This window comes from Chlorocebus sabaeus, chromosome 13, assembly GCF_047675955.1.
Source record: "Chlorocebus sabaeus isolate Y175 chromosome 13, mChlSab1.0.hap1, whole genome shotgun sequence".
NCBI classification, from domain to species: Eukaryota; Metazoa; Chordata; class Mammalia; order Primates; family Cercopithecidae; genus Chlorocebus; species Chlorocebus sabaeus.
The window spans coordinates 68,626,680-68,644,618 of record NC_132916.1 but is presented as its reverse complement, the minus strand read 5'-3'; the positions used below and the strand labels follow the sequence as shown (position 1 = coordinate 68,644,618).

The 17,939-nt window shown below is 40.9% G+C and overlaps 1 protein-coding gene across 27 annotated transcripts in view; it reads left to right on the top strand.

Moving 5' to 3' along the window:
• Positions 1–17,939, top strand: part of PLAGL1 (PLAG1 like zinc finger 1) — a 66,577-nt gene that overhangs the window by 34,179 nt on the left and 14,459 nt on the right. For 7 of the 27 annotated variants that reach the window (XM_008006777.3, XM_008006790.3, XM_008006773.3 and 4 more), the window contains 3 exons: positions 5,624–5,695; positions 9,813–9,844; positions 14,083–14,156. The gene's annotated coding sequence lies outside the window, so the exon portion shown is untranslated. Of the gene's footprint in view, positions 1–5,623; positions 5,696–8,364; positions 9,845–14,068; positions 14,157–17,939 lie in introns of all 27 variants that reach the window. The other 20 variants (XM_008006794.3, XM_008006784.3, XM_008006792.3 and 17 more) reach the window with 10 other exon arrangements.

Here is a 17,939-nt window from a genome sequence, read left to right as displayed (position 1 = left end):
TGAAACTTAACCCGTCAATTCCCATGTGTACTCAGGATTAGTGACAAATGGAATGAGCACAATGAAATAAAGGCATTTTGTCATAGACTTCCATGAAGGTGTGAAATAAGCAATTCAGAATTCAATGGTGAATTTGGAAACCTCTTAATTATATTTGTTCCGTGTAGGTAAACCAGTCAGAATAATTCATTTTATTTCATAGTCCCTCTTGCTCTCTCCTCTCCCCTTGACTAACCATCCTTACCCCAACAAACACACAACTCATTTATACACAGGAGCTTGGATTAACCAGTTTGGGTGATTACCTGGATCCAATTTAAAAAAAAAAACAAACTGTTATATCTCTGTTCACACTTTTGTTGTACAAACAGAATTTATGCAAACTAACTCCATCTTTAAGTTATGTTGCCTTCCCTGGAGATCACCCCTTGGGTAATCCTAGAAACTGCAGCTCTGGAGATCAACCCTTACTAAGGTAACCCTAGAAACTGCATCTCTGAATTTATCACGTTGTAGTAGCTTACTAAGTGTAGCAGACTGGCTTTAGCACAGCAGTGAACTAATAGAGGCTGCATGTATAGCCATCTTCCTCTGACTATTAGAACGAACTATTCAACTGAGAATAAAGTTTCCATATAGTTTGGATATGGTGACATGAAAGAAGTTGCAGATTATTCAGTGAGACCGTCGCTTGTAGGGTTGTAGGATGGAGGAAGAAAGGGAGAGTGAGAGGGAGAAGTTTATTTATGGAATGTCAGGGGGCCATTGAAGCTCAGCAGGCCCTAGAAGCAGAGGACTTCCCCCCGTGCTTGCTTTCTCCCTCTGACCTTGGATGAACTAGCGAGCAGTATATTATGCCGGGTGATTGTGCTGGTTTGTCATGGTTAGCATTCTGGACTGTCACTGGAATGTAGGAAACGGATGAATTTGAATTGAACCATGAGGTGGTCTGCTGGGCCCTCTCCTTGTCTCAAGGAAACCTGTCGCTGTTTGTCTGGGCTGGGCCTAATGAAAGCAATGGAGGGAAAGAGAGGTGGGCCTTTGATCTCTTTGTTGCAGCTGCTCCCTGGGAACTCGCTGAAATCAATGCCCTGTTTTCCTGAAGGAATGAATGGCTCTGCCTAACTAGCTTTGTGAAGCCGTGGGGAATTCACTGCCTCTGTTTATTGACAGCTGAAAAGGAGCACATGGGGTGGAATGGACCTTCTTGTGAAAACCAGGCACAGGGAAAATTAGACCTCAATTTAACACAGAGGAATTGGGAAATTCACCCCAAAGGAGACGGGAGTTTCTCATGCTTACATTAGAATTACTCAAGTTTGGGGCTAGTGTGTAATGAACAATGGAGGTTTTGTCACAACTATGTTATAAGTAGGAATATGGTCTGCATAATAAATAATGTTAAGTAGAAGTTGATTCTCTACCCTCCCTCTTTTTTTAAACACAGAAGTAGAGAAAAACAAATATTAACCATGATATAATCAGGTGATTCTTTTATTTTTGCCTTGAGAGAAAAGAAAACAGTGATACAGTAAGCATTATTGATATTATATGGAAACTCTCTAAAATTTATCTTTCATTCATTATATTTTAAAACATCTTTGAACTTGGAAGCTATGTTCCACTCAAGCCAGTGATTCATGCCATTCTGGATTGTGTGCATTGCATGGGAATATTACAATAATATATTTATTTTAAAATATTTATATTCCTGGGATATTGTAACTGGAAGTGTGTATCAAACACAAACTGGCTTGTAGACCAAGATTAGCGCCTGGCATTGCAATAGTTGATAAGTCTTAAAATTACCACCTTTATAGTACACACTAAAGAAAAAGTCTTGAGTTTATCACAAGGAAACATCTCTGAGATACCTTCTTTCACATCTCCCCTCACTTGCTTGATTTCCCAGGAAGAATTTATGTCTTCTTCCTTTGGCCCCCAGCCCTTTGTGTACACCTCTATTATAGCACTTAACACATGGCCCTGTAGCTCTTTATTTAGGTGTATTCTTTTAGCTGGAAGTAAAGCAGCTGTGTTGTATTCATTTTTATATCTCAAGCCTAGCAGAGCTCTTGGCTCAGTAAATGCGGGCTGAATGAATGGGGATTGCTGGCTCTCTCTACATTCCTTAGAAAGTAATTATTTATCCCAGTTTCAACTGCAAATACTAAATTTTGGGAAGACCTGATTGGTCTGTTGTTACCTGATTGTTGCTACTGCTTTTTAAAATTCTTCCTCTGTGGAGAACTATTACGCCCTTTTTTGCTTTAGCAAGTTTGTCAGGCAGTTCACAGCCTCTAGAAGGAAGCATCACCAGTGTGTGGCATTTTTCTTTTTCAGATCCAAGCTCTCTTCTCTGTTATTCTTTCCTAAAAATAAACCTCAATGTAATGTTTAGATGTTTCCATTAAGAAGATGAAAAAGCTTTTCATTTAGAATTTTGTAGACTTTCACTTGACCAAATTTAGTGATTGAGATGGATAAGGCTGCCATTTTACATGATTTAATTCTATGATGTAATGTTAAATAATGGCAAAACTCAAAACCTCCCTTGACAATTTCTTTAACCAGATTTACTACCACTGCATGTTTTGAATTCCTTATCAGATAAAGCAAACAAACAGCTTTGCTTCTTAGTGAAAAGTCTAAGGGAAATTTTGATTCGAAAGCACTGACTAGTCTGATGTCACAGAACCCTAGGACAAACCCAATTTTTTTAGCTATTCTCAACTTATAACCTATTTCTTTTTAAAGCCAGAGCTTGAAGTGGGAAATTATTGTCAACATTTTTTGGGAAAATAACGTCTTAAAATCAAATGGAAATTTTTAGAAAGTGTTGTAGGAGGGAGTAAGTAAGCAGACAAGTACAGGAACGGGCTAATACTTTACTCTCCATGTTATTTTTGTTTTATGTTCACTACCAAGATTATTTTTAAAGAAACTTATTTGCACTTCTGTTTTGATTAATGGTAGAGGTGAAATTCACATTTGTGAATTGCAGGAGGAATCTCCTAGAGAAAGGGGCACTTATGTGGGTTGTTACAAATAAGATCGAGTCAGCGGGTTGTGATTCTGAGATTTTAGATTTCTCATGGAACAGAAAAATTACCATGACTTTGATCATTGGTAGACTGTCACCCTGATAAGTATTAACTTGAAGATTAAAAAAAAAAAAAAGCATTAAGCATAGCACTTTAGGCTTCATAACTTGGCTGCTCAATCCTCCTAGTTTCTGGAAGTAATTTTGTGTGACTTATACCGAAGTAGGGAGAGGCAGAGAGTGGAGGGAATGTAGGAAATCAAACTGCATCTTTTCCATTTGATGTTTCAGCTTTCAGCAGTGAGGCATATCTTTGTCTACATTAATAAAAAAAGAACTACAGACAGGCCAGGGAAGTAACTGCAGTTAAAAATTTTGGCCGGGCACGGTGGCTCAAGCCTGTAATCCCAGCACTTTGGGAGGCCGAGACGGGCGGATCACGAGGTCAGGAGATCGAGACCATCCTGGCTAACACGGTGAAACCCCGTCTCTACTAAAAAATACAAAAAAACTAGCCGGGTGAGATGGCGGGCGCCTGTAGTCCCAGCTACTCGGGAGGCTGAGGCAGGAGAATGGCGTAAACCCGGGAGGCAGAGCTTGCAGTGAGCTGAGATCCGGCCACTGCACTCCAGCCTGGGCGACAGAGCAAGACTCCGTCTCAAAAAAAAAAAAAAAATTTGTTCTTGCTCTGCTTGTAGAATCAGATAACTTCAACTATGTGATTCTTCGGAAAAGAGCCTTTTTCTTTAGACTGAAGACTGCTGTAATATCCCAGAAGAATAATTTCAAGTAACTTAAGAGTCAAACCCTCAAAATAAGTTTGGGAATGGACATATGTTATGTCTGTTTGTTTACATGTGTGTTAATCTATGTAAACTAACTTCCTAGTAGAAAAATACCAGATATTTCCCTCTTAGACAGTTTCCCGTCCACCCAGACTGACCAAATAAAGCAGCCCTAATAAACATGTATCTAGCCGTTGAAAACAAGATATCCTCCTTACCACTAGATTTAGTTGCAAGAAAGCTATTCTGAAATACAGAACTATTTAAAATTAATGTGTCAGTTGTATAAGATCAGATATGACTATTATAAAGATCATCTGTAATAATTAGATACCTAATCGTTTGTAATTAATCATTTGTATATTAATGAGGTTGTTAAAATACTTAGTACATTTTAAGTAGTTTAAATGTTTACTTTGCAATATTACATATTGTCTCCTTTAGTGAAACATTTTTCTGAAAGAAAAACCTCAATTCAGTAGGAAAAACCCCAACTCAGCTTATACCTAAAAGTTTATGCCTTTTGCATCAGTAAGATTCAAATTCATATCGTTTTGTTATTTTAAAAACACATACAACAGCAGCCTTTTTGTTCAAGGCATAAATGTGGGCTACTCAGAGAAGGAGGTTACTTAGGGTTGGTGGTCAAGTATTCATCCAATTGGATTACACTGCTAATCAGTAATGAATTTATATCTGTGGAGGTGAGGGTTGATGGGTTTAAGTTATTGATCTATTTCCTGTCTTCATTATTTTCACTGAAAGCTATATTTCCATCTCTTTTCAGTCTGTAAACATTTCGCTGCTGCCCTCTCATCATTTGCTGTCCAGTTTCTGTCCTTTTCCTTATCTCAAGGTGAATGATTGGGTCTGCACAGCAAATTCTTGTCTCCAGGCCTCTGCTGATAATAGTGGTCTTGACTTTTTAAAAAAATTGAAGTCAAGCCAAAGTGGGGTGCTTTTTTCCCCCATATTTTGTCTTTTAGTGACGTTTACTTCCCTCCCCCTCTTCACCTTCATCCCTGCTGAGGTTCTTGTTTCCCTTACCCAAAGGAATAGTGTTCTTCTTAGTTGACACTCTTAAAAAGGTTAGTTGACACTCTTAAAAAGGTTCTGATTATCTTTAAAATTTTTTTTTGGTAGAGACTGAGTCCTGTTATGTTGCCCAGGCTGGTCTCAAACTTCTGCCCTCAAGCAAGCCTCCTGCCTTGGCCTCTCAAAATGCTGGGATTACAGGCGTGAGCCACTGTGCCCAGCCATGATTATCTTGTAATTTCTGCTTGAAGCTGTGAGGTATTTTTACGTGGGGTCTCTGAAAAATAAATACAAATACATGAATACTCCCTGCTTACCAGACAGTGTCAAGCATTTATCTCAAATTAGCTTATTTAATTCTCAAAAGGGTCTTGTGATGTGGGTGTAATCATTATTGCCATTTTACAGGAGAGGAAGCTGAGGTAGAGAGAGAAAACCAATTGCATGAGGTCTCTAAGTGGCTCCAGGTGGCACCAAGATTGGAATCTAAGCTTTCTGGCACCATACTGTGGTCTTAACCACATCACTGTATAGCCTCTCTAAAACTAAAGATCCCTTAAGGAGTTAAATGTGTGCTTCTGGAATGCTTGGATATGGCATTATAGCATAGCATGTTGATGGAGAGAGATTTTTGACCCCTGGTATCCTTGAACTCATATTCTGATTAGGTAAATTTCAGTATTCATAGAACCAATGTGTTTTTTTCTTGATGCTTTAAAAAAAAACAAAAAAAAAACTTTTGATATTGTTTTTTCTTTAGGATTGCTGTCACGTCTAATGCGGCTTCTGTCTTGTGTCACATCTGAAACTCATCTGTACCTCACTTAGAAAGGTAAATATGTCTGTGCCGAACCCTCCAACTCCTGCCCCCCAGCACTCCCGCCATCAGTCATGGCTCTGTTCTCATTCTCTCCTCGCATTGCAGCACAAACCAGAGCCCTGGCCCCCGTCACAGGAGAGGGGCTTATGTCCCAGAAGAGACTCTGTGAGAGAATATACATTTGAGGAACTTCAGGCTTTGAGGGGAAAATAAGGTTGGGGGATTAAGATGTGGTCTTAAATGAAAGCCTGTTTTTCACTCTAAAAAAATCAAGAGGACACGCTAAGAATGATCATTGCTATTTATTTGTCTTAAATTAGAAATCATGGGCATTGTACAGTTGATTTTTACTTATCATGACTTGCTCACTAGAAACTTCTTGTTCTCTTTCTGTTATATTTTAAAAAGGTGTTTTTAAATGGTTTTATCTTAAGGAAATATTAGGGAAAAAACCTGAGATAGGGTCCACCATTTAGAATCAGATATCCGGAACGTAACATATGTTACAATTCAGAGTCTCTAAACCACTCTTCTAAAATCATAATGTGAGATGATTCTCAGCTTGCCAAATTTTCTAGAGTTATAAAATAGGTTATGTCGCTCAATCCAGTGTTTATTTGAGGGAATTCATGGTCGGCAGGGGCCCATTATATGTCAGAAGCTTTTCTTTCTTATTTTCTACCATTCATGTAAAGATTAGGATTTGTTTTAACCGCCTATTTCAAGATAATGATTCCAAATCCCAGCCTTAAATTTCATATCTAACATGGTTGTTGTTTTTCCCTGTCATATACATTAATTCTAGGTTCAAGGCCATATCACCCTAAAGCAGCCCTCACTTGTTTTGCAGCTGCAGTGCTGTTGCTTAACCATAACTCTTGGCCTCTCTCCAGACTTTTTTTTTTTTCTTTGCAAAATGTCCTTGAAGGTCATAATCGTGTATTTTTTAAAAATTCCAGTTGTCTTTGTAAGTTTTCTTATATCCCATCTTACATTCGATTCCCCCCACAAACCTCCCACTAGATAAACCACTTCCCACTCTATTCTTTATCGTGAGGCTGACTTCTAGGAAGGCTGTCCACAGCTGCCTCAGGCAGAAGGCTAACTAGGAGAATATTAGGTCGTGTGTTTGGATTCCTGTTCTCCAAACGATTCTAATTAAAACTAGTCCACTACCCCCACCAATATGTTCAGAAGGAAAAAAATGTAGCAAAATCCCCAAACACCCTCCATCACTTCATTATACCATTTGGGTAACTTTATGGCACCTGTAGGACCAGTTCATGCCAGGCCCATTGGTAACTGTTTTCTCTAGTTAAACATGATATTGCCATTAAAATCTCAGTAAATAGGATTACACTGCTTAAGAATCTAGGAATTTCTCAAATATGTGAGAAAGTGTGAAAGCACAGGGATAGTAGAAATTTATTTTATAAACACTTGTCAGGAGATGGAATTGTGTCATGATGATCCACATTAAAGAAACATGATTGAAGCGAATCCATTATGTATACTCTGACTTTCTATTATATATATATGTTACTCCAAAAACAGTTATTCATATTTCCTAGTTGTGAGCTTACCCATCGTGTAAAATCAGCCCTAACACTTTTTATTCACAGGCCACATCTACGTCGTACATGTACTTTGGACTCGGTACCAGTCATTGTGCCTCTAAATATACGTGTGTTATGCATAATTGTAGAGCAGCTCTGCAAGATATATAGATATACCCATTTTGTGGTGACGGAGACTGAGGCTTAGAGAAGTTATGCAACTTACCTAAGGTTACACACCTTCCAAGTAGCAGAGCCAGCATTCGAACTTAGATCCATCCAACTCCAAAGCCAGTTTCCTGTACACTAGACTACACCGTCTTTCTACCAGCTGGTTGGTTTTTTTAACTAGCTGTAGGAACACAACCTAGTATGAAGTAGAGTGTGCATGCCGCATAGTGGACTGAGGTAGAATAAAACTCATTATTGTACTAGTTTTAGGTAAGAAAATGTATTATCTAAGGAATATCATTAAAATTTCCTTACTTCCCTCCATGAACAAACAAAAGTTAAAATGAAATCAGTGGTGGGATGAAGGGAGTTGGGGATCATAACATAGGAGTGTTAAATATTAAAATTAGAAAAAAAGTACATTTCTCTATCAATGTTTAAAATGCTAGAAATTATGCAGGCTTATACTATAACAAAGGATACTTTATTTGGGGAATAACTTAATTGATCCATGATGTGGCGTTTACCAAGGTAATTTTTCACTTTTTGTTCCAGGAGTAGGAATTAGAGGTGGTTCATAAAACTCACAATCACCATGTAAATTGAAACCACCTTAAGATCATAGTCATCTTATGTTGTTTCCCTAAAATGGTTCTCATTTGCACCACATATTCAAATCAGAGTGCACGAAGATGTTGTTCTGAGTCAGGGAAGATTTAGAATGCTTTGTGAACAGCTGTATACTGAACTTCAGAGTTCAGTTATTGCACTTGTGTGTGTGTATGTGTGTGTGCACAGTTGGCTTTTTTGTTTGTTTTGCTATGTGAATTACTGTTTGGCCATTTTAATGTATATAACTGATAAATCCAGGAGGATAATCTGTATGTCTGCTCTCTCAGTTTCTTTCTATAAGACAAGCCTGAACATATTGCTCTCTTGATTAAAAACTTTCAGTGGTTCTGATTAGACAAGACTTTTCGTTGCAGTCGACAGAAACCTAATGGGACCATTGAAGAATTCCAAACAGGCAAGTGACAGGAAAATATCTGCATGTTAGAAGAATCACCTTGGCAGCAGCATTGTGATTAGAATGAAGGGGTACCATCCAAAAACAGAGAGACTGGGGAAGCAATATGGATCTGCCTCTAGCATGCAGAAATCTCTCTCTCCACTGACCTAACTGACACATTGAGCTTGTGGCTTGTTTAAAGGAAGCCACACGAAAATTGAGTTTGGGACAATAGAGTGAACTTGTTCTCCATTCTCTAGCATCCCTCCCCATGCAAACCCCCTATCCCTGCCAAGTTTCTGGGCACCACAGATTGGAAAGTAGCCTCCTGTACGTAGTTGCCATGTTAAGTGGTGGGGTTGGGGCTGGGCCATGCAGATGTTCACTGACTGTCTCTTTCTGTCTTCCCTTCTTGGTCTCACCTGTCTGGTGTGACAAGGGAAGCATGTGCCAACCAAGGCTAGACCCTTGAGAGACCAGAGCAGCCCCACTTTCAGTAAAGCAAGCAACCTCTGCTTACTTGCCCAACACACCCTAGTTTCCATGTTCCTTGCCTTATGAGTTATCTTCTTGGGTACAATTTAACACAACATTCCCACCTCCTTATAACTAAAGTAGATAGAGGGGGCTTTGTGCCTCAATCCCTAGCAGACCATCTTGGCAATCTCTGCCTCTGCGACAGGGCACTTGCTCCCCGAGGAACTCCTTTCCCAGGTCATCTTTCCCCTGGACATGCCCATCAGATTTAATAGTGTGCCTACTTGGCAGGAAAATGGGGTCCCTGGTTGCTGATTCTTAGGAATGTGAGGTTCTCCCAGCCAGAGCTCTCGCCACTAAAAGTTCTAGTCTCTGTGTAATGGCCAGCACATCTTTGGCGTATCTAAAATCCTCTTCAGTTTCCACCAGGGCCTTTATAAGCTTCTTCTGAAGGTCTCAGACATTCAGCCATGGAGCTCAAGTGGAATTTGTTTGGATGACATGACTGATTTCAAAGCCCGGACCCCTTAGACATGCCCATTTGGTGCTGCAAGTACCGACCATTACTGCAACATCTTACAGTCAACAAATGTGACATATTAAAGATTTATATCCTTTCCTCTGGGTTAGGAATCTTCTCTCCCCTAAAGCACCTCATTTTCCAGCACGCAATCATTTCCATCTTATGGAAATCATCCCTCCCGCTCCGTGCCAGCATGCTACGCTGGGAGGCCCGTCCAGGCTTGGGAAACAGGGGTGTCTTGGATCTCATGACTTCAGCAGCACCAGCTGCTCTCTTTCTTCTTCCAAGTAGACTTCCGTTCCCCCCGCTACTTGGGTGTTTTTGTTTATTTTAGCAATTCAGAGCTGATGATAAAGACCTTAAAGATAACTTTGTGTGTCTCTCCCTTTCTAGGTATTTGCATAGGAATCAGAGGAGTTAATCTTGTGAGTATACTCTAACATCTGCCCTTGTTTCCTTCCTTCCTTCTCTATCTGCCTCAGGGTTTTAAAGCATAAGCCTGCTGCCCTCCCCGCCACCCCACCCCTCTGCCCTAGGTCACCAGAGCCTAAGCAGAGTCCGTGCTCCTCTCTCTAACCAAGCAGTGGCTTTTTTTGAAAACTAGATGAGCTCCAGTTCCAGCAGTTGTAGCTAGTCTATAGCACAGATATGTGCTGTTCTAAGATTCTGCACTTTATTGAGGCACCCCACAAGTCTGCATTTCACCTCAGATCGTCAAGTATGCACGGAGCATTACTGTTTTCATTCACCATAATGAAAACGGACTCCAGTTCGCATTCTGCCAACCTAGAGGAAATTTCATGTCAGTAAGTTTTAGGTGCTTCCCCTTCCCCCATGGAGTGTGTCTTAGGACCTGGAGATTTTCATGGCCTCTGGAAGATGAGGAACCCACCTCTGACCTTCAGTTTATCAAAGTAGTGATTTATTGAATCCTTGTAGCTGTCTGCCTCAGGGTCGCCAGTGAGGACTGGAAACCTCCTGCCTCAGGTCTGGCCTCCCGAGGCACACTCTTCACGTAGCTGTCTTCTCAAGGATTCTACTCATTGCCTTAGGGAACAGAGGGGTGCAAGGGCCTCTCTTGCTAGGGGCTGACATATCTCCTTATCAGGCCCTGGGATGGGGGGGGTTGGCCATGGGGAGATGGTAGGGAGAGTGTCATTTTGGCAGCTTCTCCTCTGCTTCTCCTTCTTCCCTCCCAGAAGTCCAGCAGAATTTCTTCTCTAGGTTTAGATATTGTTAACAAAGACAGACTTCTTCAGGATGCTTCTGTCTTCAACTGGATGAAAATACAAGGGATTACAAAGGCTGCCACCTGTTTTAAATGAGCTAGAAAGGAAAATCATTGGGAATTCAAACAAAGTAAAATTCCAAAGTTGTCGTGCTATCCCAATTTGGAGGCCCTAATAAAGGCAAAACATCACTCGAACAGTAGGTAGCTATGGGAATTAAGAGAAGGAAACAGATTTGAGAGACAATAAGGTTGTAAAGCTTAATCTCTGAGAACAATCTAGACTGCAGAGCTTCTAAGTTTGGAGAGGCTGGGAAGTGACATGGGAAGAGGTTGACTTTTGACATGCACCCTGGATTCACAGCCCAGCTTAACTGCTTGCTGGCTGTAGGATCATGGGCAAATCAGCACAACTTCTAAGCCTTAGTTTCCCCATTAGTCAAATAGGGTTAATGCTACTTACTCATGTGGTTGTTAAGGGTATTAAGTAAAGTTCCTAAAACAGTAGCCATCACCTGGTGAGGATCTGGGAGCCCTGATGGCTATTGCATAACGGTGCCATTAGAACAGGCAGTGCTGGAGGAGGAGCAAGTCTGCGGGTTAACGTTTGAAGCCCACCATGTGACCTTGAAGGGGCACTGCAAGGTATCCAAGAGTTGCAGGAGGGAGGTAGATGTATTAGTCTGGAATTTGAAAGAAAGTTCGGGATTGAAGATAGAGATTTGGGAGGCTTCTGACTTCAAGGAGTAATTGTAACCTTGGGTTATGCATGGGGTCCCCCAGGGAGATCATGTATAATAGGAGAAGGTAGAAGACCAGCTGCCAGGCCCACAAATCTGTTCCAACTTCGAGTGACCCCTTAATACCATGCCCCTCAGTGTCACCTTTAAAATGACATCATTGCTTGGAGGTGAATCTGAATATCCCACTCAGGGTCTTCATTTCAAAGATATAGTCTCATTGTTCACTATGATCCATCTTGCTGAAATAAAATTTAGTTGTCTGTAATCCACCAAACCGGGTGGGCTCCTTTCCATCTGGAAACTAAAACATATTCGAGAGACTTTTCAAAAATAAACCTTGTACATGGACAGTCTAGAGGATTCTTTCACTGAGAACCAGGGCAGACTTCCCAGTGTTTGAGGGTTGCCCAATTCTTTCCCACTCAAATCATTAGAAATAAAAAAGTCAGTTTGGAGAATTTGCTTAAGTAAAATCAGGAGTCGCTAGAAGTGAATGAGCTGAAACTGGAAGGAAATCCCTTTGTTCAATGTGGGTTTCAGTGAATGCCCAGCAGGCGGCTAAACCAGTTCATTAAGAGAGAAAAAGACATGTTCTTAAATGCTGTTCTCAGAAGCAAATGCCTAGAAAAACATACTGTGACAGCAAAAACACATCCTGGAACTCATAAACCCTAGATTTGTGAAACTTTGGTTTTTGTCATCAATGAATAAACAAACTTACCAAAAAATATTTCCCCCTTCATTTAAAACAATTAACGAATCTGTTTACCATCTGCCAGTCTTCACTCCTAGAAAAATGTGATTCTTCTTGTTACTCTGGAACTCGGAAACATTTATCTGTAGGATTGTTTAATTTTATAGGGTCATTTTTAACCACATACTTAAAAAAGAATAATTGACGTTATGAAAACCCTTTTTTCCCTCTGCTTTAGAAATTAAATTCTGACCTGAAAAGCAGTCTGCAAGTAGCATCCTGTCAAACTAAGATGTGTTATTTTTCCTGTCTCTTCTCTGCTTTATTAAATCGTCATATACTGCACATGATTTTCCCCCCAGGTCGGGCCTGCCTTGGACTCTCTGTTGCATTGTTAACTATTTAAGCATTAGACTGGCGCAGAGATGGCAGGTGGGAAAAGCTGAGGGACTTGATCTCCTCCCTGCCAGAGTTCTCCTCTTTCACGAGTGCTGCTTACATTGAACAGCTTAAGAATAAGCTCCTGTGTGAGCCCTCGGAGGCCAAGGAGTATTGTTGAATTCAGAAAGGAATCGCTTTCTTTTTGTGATAATTTGAATATTTTCACAATGAAGCTAAGCTACTTCACTGCCTGGTTTGCGTACCTCACGTTATGTGCACCCTTTCCTGGGAAGCAGAAGAACCCCTGCCTCTTTGAATACATAAATTGGTATTGTTCGTTTGTGAGATGGGTAGGCGCAAAGGAAGAATCATCTGGAAGAATTTTACTCTTTTGCTTTAATGTCTTTTTAAAGCTCTTTCAAACAAATTTTTATACAAGCCTTTGGAGACCACCCAATTAAACCACCACAATAAATGTTGAGCATTTTGAGAAAAGAGATGGACCATGAAGATGATTTGTAAAGTGTTTATACAAGCAAAACAAGGAATACGTTGGAAACAATTTCCCTAAATGACTCAGACAAATAACCTGCTCACCTCCAGTTTTTTCCTGTATTGTGATGCATTATTTTTAAAACAGTTGTCCAAAAATGGCCTTGATTTTTCCATTTTTAACTTCAAAGGATGTTATCATACAAAATAAATGGACATAGCCTTTTTGATCAAATTCACAGAAGAAAATAGGCAAGTGAATAAATCACTTAGGTGAGATATTAATTGGCTTCGTTCCATAACAGATTTGCCTTTGTACTAGTTAAGAAAATCCTGAAAAGCTTTCCTGTAAGAGGAGCAATTGATTGGAATAGTCTTGGTAGGAAGAAGCCAAGTTTGATAATTACTTGGTGAACAGAAATGCTGGTTTCCAAATGCTCATCAGGGTTCAGTGGCACAAAGCTGGCTGTAGACTTGGCTTTTGTAGATTTGGTAAAAACATAAATTCTTGGGGTCCCAGTGATGCTGTTTTAGTCTGCACTGATTTGCCCTGTGGCCACCCAGGAATCTGTATTTTTAAAAGTTGTCCTTGCTGATTCTAATGCATAGCCAGGTTTAGTAACCATTTAATTAAATATTCAATGTGGAGACTTCAACCTTCTTGCACTGCAAATTTGATAAATCTTTATTTATATGAAGCCCCTTTGTTGAGTGCCAACTGGTTATTTGCTGACTTTCTTTCAATTCAGAATTTGTTTTAGGTTCTGTTATTGCATAGATTTGCATACCTGTTTTATGGTATTTTAATACTGTTGGTTTAAAAAAATACCATTTCCTCTGAGTGCTCTTTTGAATATTTTATGTAAGCAATTTCATGTGTTCTTTTTGTTCCACTTGCAGAAAGCAGGGGAAAAGTTGAGAGTTTTTCTTAATCCAGTTGCAAGTAGGACAAAGGATATAAGTACTTAAAGATCATCTATTAAAATGCATGAAAACACACTAGAAAATCTCCTCTGCACATCGCCAGTCGTGTGTGTGCTCTAGAAGTGAAGCTCGGGGGTAGCATAATGGAGGAATGTTTTCCTAGCTTCATTCCCTGACGATGTACAAGGTCTTTTCTCACAGGTTTGAATCTTCAGACAAACTTCTGGGAGGACTCGGTCCCTGCCTCGCAGCAGATGTTTCCTGTCACTCAGTAGGTGCGCATGTTTTAAGATTATTTCTAGTTGGGCATGTTTATTAATGATTGCTTGGAAACACATCATAGGCAAGAACATGCTGGAGGTTCAGGGTACTTCAAAAAGATTCTAGTAGAAAATAAACACATTTCCTCCACAAACTGCAAAATACCCGAGAAAAGGGTTCTTTTAGCCCTTTCATTTTTTAAAGCTCAGTGCACATGCGTTTCAGGGAATGTGATGATGCAGTTAGCAACTTTTCATGACCTCTGCTGTCCCACAACCACAGCCTAGTAATACACATAGATCTATGGAATTTTCTGCTGACAACCCCGTCAGTTCAAAAGAAGAAAGCTGCCCCTGCCAACACTCCTAACTTGTGTACATAGGATTTGTAAGAGGTTGTCCTCTCTTTGTGGCAGATGTAGACTGAAAGATAAGCCTGGGAAACATGCTGGTCACTTCCCAGCCACACGAGGCAATCCAGTCATACTTCCTGAGGCTTTATTTGAAAACACTGTTGTAAAAGCTGTTGCTGAACTTCACTGCTCATGGAGACAGCGTGGCTAGAAGGGATGGCAAAGCATAAGTTGAAAGAGCACTTGGCTTAGTTCAGAACACCTAAGAGCAACCTCTGTTCATTATCATTATCATCCAATAATGATATTAATGGAAGCTAATGCCTTTGGGGCACTCACTCTGTGCTAGGCGCTTTGCTTGGGATAGTGTATTACTTGCAGTATCTCATTAGTCCATGCTTATGGGCAGGAAACTTAAATCCTCTGAGCCTCAGTTTCCTCATTTGTCAAATGGGGACAATGATGCTTTTCTACCTATCTCTTAGGTCTGTGAGATGGGAATTATTAGAATAGCATGAGAAAGCTTTATGAGCTCAACTGAAATAGTTTATTAAATAGTATTCTGACTCCTACTGAAATACAATATTGTCACTAAATATTTTTATTTATTGACCAAGAAATTGAAATTAATCCCAACAGGGCCAACATATCTACTAGGACCTGAGAGAGGCACTAGCAGTTCTAGTTAGGGCTGGGAGTTGGGGTGAAGTGGGGGAGGGTCTTGACTATATCTTCTGTTTACAGTGCGCCTGACATTAGAAGACTAGGAGTGCTAGCCAGGAAGATCCTGGAATGTGTCTGCCCAGTATTCAGTGGCGAGTCCATGGGCTGCGAACAGGTGGGGGGTGGCTAACACAGCAGGCCTTGTCTGTCTCAGGAGCTGAAGGGGGCCAGCCAAAGCAGGGTGGACAGTATGATTGCAAGGCAAGCAGGGGAGGAAGAGCCACTTGAGACACTGCTCTCGGCTGCTGGGGAGGAGCTGCGAGCAGGCAGCGGTGGGAAATTGAGGCTTATTGTGAGCAAGGTGCTGGCCTCCAGGGCGACGGGGAGCGCAGAGCAGCACATGAAAGCCGCCTGCGGATGAGCCGGGAGATGGACCACACATGTGGATTGCAAGGACAGCTACTCAGAGAGTTCACATTCCTCCCCCAGTGAACTGGGTATGATTGTAATGGTTTGTTAAACAAACAAAGGACCTAAAGCTGTGAATGGGAGAGAAAAAAGACTTAAGGTGAAAAGGAGAAGAGGCCCTGCTTGCTAGTGTTCCACTCTTTTTAAGCTTTCTCCCCCATTTCCTTAACATTCCTTTCCCCTTTCAGAAAAGCCAGTGTTGTCGCTTGGAAAACTTGCCTTGTCCCTTCAGTGCCATTTTCTTTTAAAATGGAAACCCGATGAAATGTTAATCAGTTTAAAAAGAAAAAATCAAGAACCAGGATAATCTTAAAGGATTAGTGATAAATATTTTTATTTCTCAAATTAAGTATTCCTGGATGAACAATTTGCTTTGCATCCTTTGAATTTATTGGACATGGCATGGAAAGGCAAAGAGAAAATTCTCAAGCTTCTGGCAATAATTGTGTCTAATAAAATATGGCCTGTGTTCCGAGAGGCAGACGGGGCATGCTTCTGGAGGAAGTGGAGTGAGCTTTGAAACAGGTGCAGCAGCTTCACTTTTCTCACATAACCATGCATGTACACAGTTTACTATAAGTTCTGGATAGTTCTACATCGAGCTTGAAAAACATACTGCATGTTACTTTAAAACTGTCCATCACATTTGTGTCTAGGGTAATCCGATTTGGTCTTGGGTTCATCTCATGTAAAAAGAACCAGTTAGCATTTCAGAATAGTACCTTTTAATCTGCTGTTCTCTCCAGGTAGCTGAATTACCATGTGGGAAGGATAAGTGATTATATGTAACATTTTCCTCTCTGCAATTCATCTGTAGATGGGACATCCTCACTTTCACTGGCTCCCAGTTCCCTATAGGATAAACCCAATGTCCCCTGCCAGGTGCGCTATCCCCGTTATTGGTTTTCTGACACAGGCCCTTCTCCTGTTGATGCCAACCAGCCTGCACCACATGTTCCACAATGCCCCACACTGCTCCTGACTCCGAGCTCTTCTTCTCTAGTCTCCCCTCTGCATCTGCAATATACCTCCTCCCTGGTATACTCCTAGACTCAGCCTAAATAGTCATTATCAAACTTCAGAAAGTGCAGATATTCAAAAAATAAAAATAAAAAATGAGGTCATCTATAATTCCACTGTCAAGATGCCCTGCTGCCATGTGGTTATCTGCACTTCAAGGCCTTTTTCTGTTTATTTAGTGATATGTTATTTTAGGATCAAACAGTCCACCCAAGTCTTGAGCATCCTTTCTAGATCTCAGATCCTTCAAGGTCATTCAGGTCATTTTCACACACAAACCAGGCATCCCATGGTCAATGTAACTAATATGCTTTTCACATTTCTCTTCTCAATGTGAGCCTATATTTTCACATACTTCCTGAGAAAGAAACAGGCTTTTCTTTCCCTTGAATGGTAACCTTATTGGAAAAATAATAGGTCCTGCTGCTAATTAGAGCTGCAGTTCCTCCATGTCCTATACTTAAGAGTCCCAGGAAAAGAGATCACCGCCATCAGCTATAGAAGTAGACCCTAAAAGGGCCTAAAGGTGAGACTCAAGGGTTTCTAGGGAGGGAGGAGGGGGATATATTTTCAGCTGTCATAAAGGAATGATCCCCGTTCCTGACTATAATGATTAGAAAATCTTCCCCTAATACCAAAGGCTCTTGTCTGGATTTTGGGACTTGCTCTCCACCCCTCACCCCCCACCAGGCTACTGAGAGTCTTCTTTAATAAATAGTCCTCTTCAAACAAGGCAGTCCCATCTCAGCTTGAGAACCAGGCCTGGGCTTAACCCTTGCCTTTCTCAATGCACACGTCTATTTTACTTACTTGTAGACATTTGTCTATTTTTTTTTTGTGTGTGTGTGAATGTTTCTACTTAAAAATACAATGCATATGGTAGGGAGAGGTGAGGAGGTGTGTTAAAGATCCAAGAGTCTGCAACAGTATTTCTTTTCCTCTTTTCCCCCTGGTGGGTACTATACTGGATGACCCATCTGGAAGAAGGCCTTTGGCCCTTTTATGGGGATCCTGGCTGTCCCAGCCCCTTGCTTCCGTGCTGTACGGATGAGGAAGGCCAGTGTTGGAAGTGGCCCCAGATCTGTGACAGATGAAGCACTTCTGTGGTGTCAGATTCCAGCTCCCTGCTCATCGGAGTCATCCCTTCCCTCTTGAACGTTTTATTGGCATCCTCTACCTACCTCTACCACCTCACTCCATCTCCATGTAGATGCAGTCAGGGGCTAGCCTTAAAAATCATCCCCTCTCCTTTCATGTTTTTTGGTGTAATGATACATATTTTAACCAGTTCGTC